Consider the following 13,757-nt stretch of genomic DNA (forward strand, 5'->3'; position numbering starts at 1 on the left):
AAGTCATTTCAAATAATGACAATTCTTTGGGAATTGAGCTCCAACCCTATTTTGCTCCCATCAATGGCTTCTAGACTGCTGGTGTTACTTTGTCTTGGCATTCAGAAGTACCCCACATCTGGCAAGGGACTGATAGGAATAGCAGAGATTAAATTGTTGCAATGATCAGTGTTCTTAGCCAGATTCCTACTTTTCTTAAACATGAGTACTTCAAAACATTTGTTGGAAAATGGAATTAAAAGTTTATGGGTGGGGCTGGCGCTGTGGCACAGTGGGTTAACACCCTGACCTGAAGCGCCAGCATCTCATACGAGCACCAGTTCTAGTCCTGGCTACTCTTCTTCCTATCCAGCTCTCTGCTATGGCCTGGGAAAGCAGTAGAAGATGGCCCAAGTGCTTGGGCCCCTGCACCCATGTGGGAGACCTGGAAGAAGCTCCTGGCTCCTGGCTTCGGATTGGCGCAACTCCAGCTGTTGCGGGCAATTGCGGAGTGAACCATCAGAGGGAAGACCTCTCTCTGCCTTTCCCCTCTCTGTAAAGATTTGAAAGTCAGAGTTACACAAAAAAGTTTATGGGTATGCACTTGTCTTAAGAGTTAAGCCTAGTTAAGATGCCCATGTTCCACATATTGAAGGGGTTTGATATTCAGCTCAGTCTTATTCCAGTCTCTTGCTAATGCTGTGAAAGCTGAAGGTATGAGTTCTTGAATTGAGTTTTTTGAAAAAAAATATTTATTTGAAAGGCAAATAAGAGAGAGAAGGAGAGACAGAATCTTCCATCCACGGATTCATTTCCCAAATGGCCACAAAAGCCAGGGCTGAGTCAGGCTGAAGCCAGGAGACAGGAACTTTACCTGTGTCTCCCACGTGGGTGCAGGGGCTCAAGTACTTGAACCATCCTCCACTGCTTTCCCAGGGGAATTATCAGGGAGCTGAATTTGAAGTGGAGAAGCCAGGACTCAAACTGGTGACTATATGGGATATTTGTGTTGCAGGCAGCAGCTTAACTGGCTATGCCACAATACTGGTCCCTTAGATTGAGTTTACTCTTTCTTGAGTTCTATCTTTGGCTCTAGACCAGCCATAGCCATTGTGGGCATTTGGGGAGGGAACTTGAGGATGGCAGCTGTCTATATCTCTTGGTCTCTCAAATAAGTTTTTTAAAATTAATTTATTTGAAAGTCAGAGTTACAGAGAGACAGAGGAAAGACACAGAGAGAGAGATCTTCCATCTGCTGGTTCACTCCTGAAATGGCCACATGGCCAGGCCTGGGCCAGGCCAAAATCAGGAGCCAGGAGCATCATCCAGGTCTCCCACATGGATGCAGAGGCCCAAGCCACTTGGGCCATCCTCTGTTGCTTTACCAGGCACATTAGCAGGGAACTGGGGTGGAAGTAGAGCAGCTGAGACTAGAACCAGCACCCGTATAAGATGCTGGTGTTGCAGGTGGTGGCTTAACCTGCTGTGTTGTAGAACCAGCTCCTAAAGTAAGTTTTTTTTAAAGATCTGGGTTTTTTTTTTTGGGGGGGGTGGGGTTGGGGAAGAGTGCAGAAAAATTTTTGAAATTAGATGTAGATGTTTGGAACAGTGATTAGGAGGCCTACATCCTACATCAAATTGTCCAGTCTTGGTTCTGCTCCTAATTCTGGTTGTTTGCTAATGGGTATCCTAGTTATGACTCAAGTACTTGGGTCTCTGACACATGTGGAAGACTCTGGTTGAGTTTCAAGCTCCTGGCTTCAGCCTGGCCCAGTATTGACTATTGCAGGCCTTTTGTGTGTGAATCATTAGATGAGAGATCTGTTTCTGACTCTTTGTCTCTGTCTTTCAAATGAATAAAGATAAATATATTTTTTAAAAATAAAGAAATCTTGCATCATTTGTTCATAATACACATTTCTACACACTTTTTAAAGTGTCTTCATATATACTCCCTGGATTGCTATAAGCCTTTGCTTATTTTCTAGTTTTCTGAGTAAATTGATTCTGACAATTTATGGCTGTATTCTTATTGTTTTCATAGGGAATTGTATCTTCAGAGCTTCTCATTGTGCATACTCTGATGTTACTTGTTACGTTAAATTTATACTTTTAATTTTGTATCAAAGAACATCAGAGTCTCATAACTGGACATCAAAATATGTAATTAAGAAAAGTGTCTTTAACTGAACAACTTGTTGCAATAAACAAGCCTTTTTTAGATAATGTAACTTCCTTCAAGGAATAAGAAAGATATTATGAATTTAACCAAGACTTTCTAATACATATTTTCAAAGATGTTAGGGAAACCCAATTAATTTTTTTCTTTTGAGGTTATAGTTACATACTATCATGTTATAAAGTTAAACCTAACAATTAGATCTTCCATCAATAAAGGATTGCTTTATTATGACCTGATTAACCTTGCCTATATTAAGTTACTTTATACACAAGATACTCTATTTATCGAATCCCAGAATTACAAAGAAATATGATGCCTAAATGAAATTTCATATAACTGAAATTTATCACTTACTGTTTCATCAACATTTAGATAACTGACACTATACACTAAAAAGAGAAAGATGGTTCTATGAACATGAAAAGTGCAAAGAATTATTCTTCCTATAAATTATAGGAAAAGAATCTGAAATGCAATGTACAATACTACAAGTTTGAATTACAATAGTTTTAGAATTTTGGGGGAGTAATGGATAGCAAGATACTGAGAGTTTTCTGGTACTAGTGATTTGTACAGTTTCAAATTCTTCTCAGAATTCTGAAAGGAGCAATTAACTACTATGTGCCAACAATGTGGACTGTTTGCATGACTCATCTCCTGTTATTGTTTTAGATAATTTCCTGCTTGTCATCCTGTTTTCTCTGCTGATCATTCCCCACATGACCTATTTCTTCTCATCCTGTGTGCTCTGGGTCTTATGGCTTAGTTACTATTAGTTAACTTTGAGCTTATCTCTGTATCAATACAAGTCAATACAAGTATAATGATCTCATTCAGTATTCAGAGCAGAAAACCAAACATTTCCTCACTGGAGTTAGGAGTTTGTATGAGGTTCTTGACTAATAGGGGGCTCTATCTGAGGTAAAGATGTGGAGTGCTTCATTAAAGAGACTAAAGCAGATGAAGAATCAATGGTAACTACTGGAACCCAATGAGTTTCTCTCTCAATAAAGAACTCAGGGAAATTTACTTTATGGTTACCCTTCTCTGGAAGCCTCTGCACCTATAGCAACATGCTTTTGGGTATTATTTGGAATAATATATAAATTTTAGATATTATTTGAAATAACATAAATTTACTAATAGAGAAATTATATTTGTTATAGATACATCCTCAGTGTAGAATGTTTATGCTGTTTGGATAGACATACTATGTAGTCCATTCTTCACTCAAAAAAAAAACATTAAAATAAAAGATGGTAGCTTTTCAAACTTCTCTAATTTGAAACAGCAGAAAAGTATGAAGTATTTGTTTTACATAAGGCATTTACAAATTTCAAAGGCATACCATTCCTATAACTGGAATAATAGTGTCACAAAATTCAGGTAATCAAGAAATTTGCCTTTAGGAAATATTTATTACAATTAATGTACCAGATATTTACTTGTGTGTTGCTACTTCTAAATTACTATACATTGAAAAAAACTGGGGCTGGGGCTGGCGCTGTGGTGTAGTGGGTAAAGCTGCTGCCTGCAGTGCCGGCATCCCATATGGGCTCTGGTTCAAGTCCCAGGTGCACCACTTCTGATCCAGCTATGTTATGGCCTGGGAAAGCAGTAGAAGATGGCCCAAGTCCTTGGGCCCCTGAACCCTTGTGGGAGACCCAGAGGAAGATCCTGGCTCCTGGCTTTGGATCTGCGAAGTTCCGGCCATTGCAGCATCTGGGAAGTGAACCAGTGGATAGAAGCCCTTTCTCTTTCTCTCTGCCTCTTCTGTGTTACTCTGGCTTTCAAATAAATAAAAATAAATCCTTAAAAAGAAAGAAAATATCTGATGATTATTTTAAATGCATTCAGTCAACTACCTCTGACTCTTGTTGATCACATGGAATGTCTCAATTACCATGCTAGTCCCTAGAAATGTAGATAAATAAAAGTAATCCCTTCACAGTCTTCTATGGACAGCTGGAGAAAATAGAATGTAAGCATTACTGCTGAAACTCAGAAGATGGATATCTAACCCAGATATGACTAAAATATTCTTAATTTCTCTATATAAGGAGCAGCATGTGAAAATCCCCATAGATCTAAGAAAACATGGTGCCTTCAGGAACTGCAAGTAGTAAATATGATTGGAGCATAGATGCAGGGAAGAGTGATGGTGAAAGACAGAATGTTTACTTGAGTAAATTCATCACCTAAAGGAACTATTTAGGAGATTATGAAGGCATGTTTATAGGACATTAAGGAGTAGGATTTTATTTCTGAGATTTATTTATGAAAAGCAGAGAGAGATGGGAAGAGAGGGAGGGAGGAAGGAGAGAAAGAGAGGGAGAGAGAGAAAGATCTTCCATCCATTGGTTCACTCCCCATGTGGCCACAATGACTGGGGCTAGACCATGTCAAAGTCAAGAGCCTGGAACTCCATCAGGGTCCATGGGTGGCTGGGAACCAAGCACTTGGGCCATCTTCCACTGCCTTCTCAGGAGCATTAGCAAGGAGCTGGATTAGAAGCAGAATAGCCAAGATTCAAACCAGTACTCTGATATGGATTGCTGGTGTTACGAATAGTGGCTTAACCTATTGTTCCACAACACCAGCCTCAAGGAGTTACAGTTTTATACTGATGTTGATTTAGATTTAATTTTATAAAACTTAAATATTAATATGCTATGGATCAAATTGTGTTCAGTAGTTCACACACAGTACCTCTTTAGTTTTTAATTCACCACTAACCATAATATTCAACAAGTAAAAAGCAGGAAGCCCACAGTTCCACAAAAGTATAGTCAAGGGCTAAAAACAATAATCATATCACAAGATATTCATTTCATTCCTATACATTTTTTGTATTCTATATTAACTGCCATATATCAGAGAAAACATACAATATTTGTCTTTTTAGGACTGGCTTATTCACTAAGTATAATGGTTTTCAATTGCATCCATTTTGTTGAAAAAGACAGGATTTCATTCTTTTTTTTACAGCTGAGTAGTAGTCCATCGTGTATATATACACCACAATTTCTTTATTCAGTCATCAGTTGATGACATCTGGGTTGATTTCATATTTTATCTATTGTAAATTGAACTATTGAGAATTATTTGAGAGTAAACATGGGGGTACAAATAAGTCTTTCATATGCTGATTTCATTGGGTTACATTCCCAGGAGTGGGATGGCTGGGTCATATGGTAGATCTATTTTCAGATTTCTGAGGAATGGGAGTGGGCAATTAGCCTGTAGTTAAGATGCTCAAATTCCACATTGGAATACCTGGGTTCAACTCCTGGTTCCAACTTGTAACTTCAGCTTCCTGGTAGATGGGAGATTCTCTCTTTTTTCCTCTTTCAAATAAAGTAAAAAGTAGTTCGTTAATCTGTTTAAAAATAACCCTACTGATAACACAGATTATGATCATTAGAGTTTTCAGGGAAGAATTCTCAGAGGAAGTGTTGGCTGAGATGAATCAAGTGGGAAACATTAAGGGTTAGTTATTCAAAAAGGATGTTTGACACAGGAAGAGAAGCACAGGTAAATCCCAGAGCTATAAAATAACAAGGCACAGAGAAGTGTATTATGGTAGCATGGATTGGTGAAGGTGGCAAAAAGTTAACGTGGGCTGTATGTGGGAGAGTTGCGGGGATTTGATAAATGGCTACATGGAAGGAATTGGCGCTTGTGTTGATGGGCAAAACCTGTCTTTTCTTTTGGAATACTGGATAGATGATGGACTCATGCACAGGAACCACATGAGCAAATGAATAGATTTTAAGTGTAAGACACTGCATTTGTTTAGGGGTAAACTGGATTTAAGTTGCTCAGGTGGAGCTTTCCAGAGGACCTAGAACTTAAGAAATTTTCCCAGAGCAAAATTTCTTAAATTATTAACATACTTCAAACCATCTTGATAGTACAAAAATATAAATTAACATGAATTTCAGGCCAGTACTTACTTTATCTATCAAAGGTTCTAGTAGCAGTGGCACATTTTGGAAATGTTACCATGTTCTATGCAGTATGGTTTAAATAGTCCTATTTAAGCTGTGACTTCAGTGGCTCAGGTTTTCTCAGCTGCAATTTAGTATTTATTTATACTTACTTGTACATCAACCATTGGAGTATAGAGAAGGCAGCAGTTGATAAAAAGACAGTAAAATATTCATTTTTATTTATTCAATTTGTTAGAAATGCATTTTTAATAGGCCCAGTAGAGTGGTAATAGGGTCTGGAACCTGAAATTTATTAGAGCAATTTTCAGAATAGACTAGAATGTAGAAGTTGCATGTACTCTATTTTACTTGTATTTTATTTATCATTTCCTTTAATGAGAAAGAAACAAAATCAAAATTTATGGAGTTGTTATACTAATGAGATAGCACTGTAATGATTGGGATCATATCAGTAATGATGTCTTGTCTTTCTTCACATTTATGTCTACTCCTCACAAAATAATCCTGTTAACACTGTAATTGCTAGAAATAGCTCATTATAAAACTTTATTTAGGCTCATGAATATATCACCCTAGAGAGTCTCCCTTTGCAGATATTTTTGCAAAGAATATAGGTAGCTAAATGTCATGGTTTAGTGAACTGGCAGTTAACAGAGGTTAAAGTTTATACAAACAAATCCCAGTGACAAGTAAGCTTTGGAACTTCATGGGTAACAATGAATTTCACTAAAACTTTCCCTTCAAGTCTCTCTTTATTTTAATATATGCAATAGGGAAAATGACTGCTTTTTTATAATTCTAAATCAAACCATGTCAAATATTTCAGAATATACCCATCTTTTATTTGGTGTGAAGTTATTCTTCAAGTAAGATACACTTAATAGAAGCAGACAGGATATTGAAGCATTTTCTCAGAAATTTACACATGTGAACTTGTGGATTTGTGATAACTATGCATTCTGTGTTCCTGAAACAATAATTTCCATCAGTAATTGTCAATATTTAAGGCAACGGAGCAAGTGGAAATCTGAGAAAAGGCTGTTTTGAGAAAACAAAATCAAGTCTGCGGATATCTATTTAACACATCTTTCGTGCCTAAGAAAAACTCATAGCAAGCAATTTGAAATAAAAGAAATCCCATTTTGTGCGATTGAATGCCCTCCACTGTTTTCTCGTGTTTAGTAAATGAACATGCCCACTGGTGTGGAACTTAATGAACTTATTAGCAGTCTCATATCTTTTATTTTGACAGGACTACAGGTCACTCTGAGCTACAAATAACTCAAGCTGAAATTAGTGACAAAAGCATGTTTATCAGAATTTCTCTTTTTCATTTGCATTTTATTTAGTTTGTACATTCATTCATAAATTTTCTTATTTATTGACCAACTGCTATTGACCTCTGTGTTAGATAGAGGTGCACAACAGGCACTGTGGCAGTTAGTCACATAAATGAACAGGACACAGTCTCACTAACTGGAGCCCAGTCTAGTATTGGAGAAGCTTATTTAAATAAATACACAGTGTGATGAACCCTTTCACACATATCTAAACAAATATACACAGGAACAAGGAAGACAGTAATTAGCTTCATGGAAAAGTAGAGAAAGAGTGGCAAAGGAAGGATGTTTGTCTTCAGTGCAGTGTAATGTGTTTGCACTCTTTTCCCATAGCTTGCTTGTCATCATACCAGCATTTGCAAAGATTTGGTGTCCTTATGCATTGGCCAACTGCAGACCATGTTTCAGTCTGCACTTCCTTTACTTCTCCCTGTGGAGAATTATTTACCAGGAGGAAATGTCACTCAATTATCTTGTTCTATGAGAAAAATGTGTTTTCTTCCTTTAATTTTGAGACTTTGGAAGGTCTGTCTCATCCTTAATTGTGAGTTTTTTGTGTTAATATATTTTAGGTCATATTTTCTTCCAGAATTATTTCTCTATTAATATAGAAGGTGATGAAATATTCATTCATTATAGAAATTTTCAACCACATTTGCTATTCTTTCAGAGTCAGGAGTTTTCTACCAAGTGAATGTACCCATGTAGATTGCCACTGGCAGACACTAATTCTTGTGGGATATCAAACCAGACAGCAAGTAGTGTGTATATTTATCTGGTTTCACTTATTTCCTCTATTACTCTGAAGGAGTTCTTTCTCTTTTTCTTAAGGTTTATTTACTTTCATTTACTTGAAAGAGTATGGGAGAGTTGGGGGGAGAGACAGAGACAGAGAGATGTTTTCCAATGCTAGTTCACTCCCAAAGTGGCTCCAACAGCCAGGGCTGGCCAGGCCGAAGCCTGGAGTTAGGAGTTCTATCCAGGACTTATATGTAGGTGACAGGGTTCCCAGCACTTGAACTATCATCTGCTGCCTCCCAGGGTACATTAGCAGAAATAGTAGATCACAAGCAGAGTAGCCAGACCTTGAACCTGCACTCTGATATGGGACTTGGGCATTTCAAATGGCAAAAGTTATTTCAAATCAGCAGTTACTTGAAAGGAAGCAAAAGCTTTTGACAAAATGTTTAATGCAGAGCTCTATGATAGAATCTAATTTCAAAAAGCACTTAAAAGACAGTTTGAGTTGTGAGCATTCATTTGGTAGCAAAACATGATCTGTTTTATGACTATCTATTGTCTTTATTTAAATACCTAGAGTAAATATTCTTATAGTTTATGACAGAAATATCAATCTTTTAGTTTATGGGACACTGTTCCAGATGGTGATGGGAGCGGTGCTATGTGCAATATATACCTTATTACATTTTTAAAAACTAAATTATCTTGAATTTTGAAGCACATCTAGATCTAAGAAATTGAAAGCATATAGTAGTATTTGTGCATCTAATGTGATACCTAATGTTTAATACCAAAGTGTAATTCAATATATAGTCATTAAATTACTTCTCTTGTGTATATTGAAACATTAATTCTTCAAAATTCACCTTGAATATGTTACTATAAAATCTTCACATACTTTCATCATTAATAGTCCTTTCCCCATGCTTAATACTCGATGTATCTAAAATATTTCCAGTGTTGTATAGGAACTGTTACTTGTATGATGGCTCTACAATTAGACTCAATATTTCAAGAATTTCTCATCTTTCTGTATTTGTCTAGTGCCTAGTAGAGTGTCCTTCATGCCCGGACTCTCAGTAAATATTAAAAAATTTTGTACTGAATGCTAAAAAATTCTAAAAATTCAGTTTAAAACTTGTTGTGTGGGACCAGCATTATGGCATAGTTGGTAAAGTTGCAGCCTACTATGCTGGCATCCCATATGGGTGCCTGTTAGAGTCCAGGCTGCTCCACTTCCAGACAATTTCTCTGCAAATGGCCTGGGCAAGCAGAAGATGCCCCAAGGACTTGGGCCCCTGCACCCATTTGGGAGACCTGGAAGAAGCTCCTGGCTGCTGGTTTCGGTCTGGCCAAGCAGTGGCTGTTGCAGCTTTCTGGGGAGTGAACCAGTGGATAGAAGATCTCCCTCTCTCTCATTCTACCTTTCAAATAAACAATAAATTTGTAAAAAAAAAAGTTGATTTTATTAAACGACTCTAGGCAAATACCAATAATCCTATTCAATCATGTTTTATTCTAGAGAATATTATGTGTATAGAAAGCTGATATTAGACATGAGAGAGACCAAATGAATCCTAACTTGATTTCTTGCTATTTAGAATCTGACATTATAATCAACTAGCAATAAATTCACATACAACTTTATAAGATTATCATAAATTAACATTTAAAAGCTGAAAGTGTACACACATTAAATACTAAATGAATTCAAGAAAGGTATAGAGTCATAGGATAAAGCTTCTGAAACCTACATGAACCAGAGTTATGTAAAGGCCTCACTGGAAGATGGGATACACTGAAAATGGACAAGACTAAGGCAACTAGCTGAATGTAGGACCAAGTCTCAAAGACAGACAAATGGCAACATCAATCATAGTGCCCAAAGGGTTATGGTGAACTCTGAATCTCCTTCAATATACACTCAATTAATTCAGTATGGTTGATCAGCCACAGTTATAGAGTCTCTAGCTGTGATCTATTGATTTTCATGTATTAAAATCATTACTGAAACTTATTTAATTATAGCTTGACCAATGTAAGAAGTTCTGGGATTCTAGTACACAGTAGGGTGACTATAGAAAATGTTAATATACTGTGTATTTCTCTATTTAAAAAGCCTAGAAGATAGTTTTGGATGTTTTCACCATAAAAAATGTTAAATGTTAAAGGAGGTAAGCTGTATTTACCCCAACTGGACATTGCACATTGCATACATGTATTGAAACATCACATTAAGATAAAATACTGATGTGAAAGTAAACACCTGAAAACCCCCTTTTAAAATGCAAATGTCTGGATTCCATTTTAGACCATTTGTATTAGGATCCTTGGGAAATTAGAGTTTTCTGGTAGTTGTGTTGCTTTATTGTTTATATATTAGTTTTCTATTGTTGTATAATAAGTTGCCACTAAATTGGTGGCTTCATACAACAGATTTTTATTACCTGAAATTTTCCATAGGTCAGAAATCTGGGCATGGCATGGGAGATGCTAGGTGAGGCTGCTATCTCTTCTCATCTCAGGGTTCTTTTCCAAACTCATTTGGGTTGTGGACAGCACTCAATTGCTCACCACTGTATGACAGATTCTTCTTTTGATGGTTATTGACTTAGGACCACTCTTAGCTCCTAGTGGCTATTCAGTCCTTGCTATGGAGACCCATCTGTCTTCAAGCCAGCAACACAGCACTTGATTCTTGAGCTTTGAATAACTGTCTTCCTTTTCTCTGAACTACGAAGTAAGTTTTGTTTTTAAAGGTTTCATTTAGGGGTTGGCACTGTGGCATAGTAGGCTAAGCCTCCGCCTGTGGGACCAGCGTCCCCTATGGGCACAGGTTCGTGTCCTAGATGCTTCTCTAATCCAGCTCTCTGCTTATAGAGTGGGAGAACATTGAAAGATGGCCCACGTGTTTGGGCCCCTACATCCATGTAGGAAATCTGGAAGAAGCTCCAGACTCCTGGCTGCAGCTCAGCACAGCTCTGGACTTTGTGGCCATTTGGGGAGTAAACCAGCTGATTGAAGACCTTTCTCCCTGTCTCCCTCTGTCTATAACTGTGCCTCTCAAATAATTAAAATCTGTTGTTGTTGTTTTTTTTTTAAAGTTTCATTTAATTAGGTCAGGCCCAAATAATCTACATATTTCCAGGTCAACTAATTTGTGACTTTAATTTCATCTACAAAGTTTCTTTACAATAATTAGCTATACCAGTGCTTTTTTTTTTTTTTGAATAACCAAGGACAAGGAGTCTTATCTGGGGCATGTTAGAACACACCACAAGTAATTTTTAAAGTGATATGTACATATGACAGACAACACATTCAATTGGTATAGAAGGGTTTGACATATACTGTGAAAATTAAATCTTCCTTCCATTACTGATTCTGAGTCTCCCTTCTCTCCTTCATAAACAACCAATATTATCAGGCTGTTCTGCATCACTTCAGATTTCATTTTGGATAGATCATGGATTTTTCTGGTTTCTTTTATACTTGTAGAAATATTCTATGCATACTGTTAGCACTTTTTTGACAGATGTATGCCTTGAAACTTATCTCTGTCATTAATGTGCTGTACACTGTTATTTAATGCTATAACTAGTACTCCAACAGTATTTTTTCACTTTGTGTTGCTATGTGAGGGCAAACTGTTGAAATCTTCATATATACTAAACCGATTTTCTGTATATAAAGAGAATTGAAAATGAATCTTGATGTGAACGGAAGGGGAGAGGGAGAGGGAAAGGGGAGGGTTGCGGGTGGGAGGGAAGTTAAGGGGAGGGAAGCCATTGTAATCCATAAGCTGTACTTTGAAAATTTATATTCAATAAATAAAAGATAAAAAGTAGAATTTCAAACAAAAATAATGTTTTTGCATGTAGTCCATCCTTTTATATTGGCTATGTTTGCACTTTGTGTGAAATGCTTCTCCTAACCATTATCCCTTCTACTCCCCTGTAACTCACATTCTTATTCCTTCAGCCCACTGTATAGTTTCAACTCCTCTGGAGGCCTTTCTCTGATAATCCAATATTAAATATTCACATGCTCATTACAGACACCCTATTTGATTGCCCTCAATACTTGCCTGGCTGCAATAATCTTGTTCATTTACCTATTTATTGGCTATTGTCTGTTTGCTCATCATCCAAATAGAAGGTAACCTTTGAGAACAAAAATCCCCTAGATCTTGTACACTGCTTTATCTTTAGCTCCTGAAATAGTGCAACTTGGCACATGGCAGAGTGATTACTTTCTCAAAAGGGATATTTATGTATTTGTTTGATAAATATCCCCAAATTGTCCACCATACAGGTGTTTTCAATCAAATGTCTATGGGCAATAAAATGTATAACAATTATATTTTCTTCAGACTCAAAAATTTTATCAATAAACTTCCAAAAATTTTATATGTTCACTTTGATTGTTATAATTATGTTACAACAATGATAATGAACATTGTTTTATGTTTATAGCAATCTTTTAGTGTGTTGTGGCTGGTAATTTTTATACATGTCTTTTCCTATCTTCATATTTGTTTTTTTCCTCGTTTTTTTTCTTTCCTTCTTTCTTTCTGAATATAAATTTCATAAGTACAACTTTAAGAATAGTTATTCTTCCCACCATACTCCCACCCCTTCTCATCCTCCTTATCCCTTTCCCAGTCCAATTCTCCACTAAGATTAATTTTCAATTAACCCTTGTACACAGAAAACCAACTCTATACTAAGTAAAAATCTCAACAATTTGCACACACATGCACACACAAGAAACTGAGAACTAGTTTTACAGTTAATTCTCATAATACAGCTCATTGAGGACAGAGGTCCTGCATTGGAAATTAGTGCACAGTGACTCCAGTTGTTAGTTTAACAATTAACACTAGTATGTATGACATCAGTGACACCCAAGGCACTTGATATGAGCTGCCTAGGCTATGGAAGGCTTTTGAATCTACAAACTCCATCAGTATTTAGATTTGGCCATAATCAAGGTGGAAGTTCTCCCCTCCCTTCAGAGAAAAGTACATCCTTCTTTGATGGCCACTTATTTCCTCTGGGGTCTCACAGAGATCCCTCATGTAAAACTTATTTTGGCCACAGTGTTTTGGGATTCCATGCCCGAAATGCTCTCATGGGCTTTTCAGCCAGACCAGGAATCCTTAAGGGCTGATTCTGAAGTCAGTGTTTCTCAAATGAATTGTCATTCTTTGAGTCTGCTGTGTGGACTGCTTCCCATGTTGAAACATTCTGTCATCTTTTATTCTAACTATTTTTATTCAACACTTGATCTTATTTATATGATCACTTTAACACTTAATCCTGTCTATGTTGATTTTAACACTTAGTATGATCACTTTAGCACTTAAGATGGCATTTTTACCATACAGCTTTAAACTTAAACTTCCTTATCCTTTTCTTATTCCCACTCATTTTTTACTGATATTCATCTTCAATTGACCTTATGCACGTATGATTAACTATCCTAAGAGTTCAACAAATACTATGAATTAAAAAAAAAAAAAACAGAACAAAACGAAAACTGTTCCCAGCCAGTCAAGAC

Source organism: Lepus europaeus, chromosome X (genome assembly GCF_033115175.1).
Source record: "Lepus europaeus isolate LE1 chromosome X, mLepTim1.pri, whole genome shotgun sequence".
Lineage (NCBI taxonomy): Eukaryota > Metazoa > Chordata > Mammalia > Lagomorpha > Leporidae > Lepus > Lepus europaeus.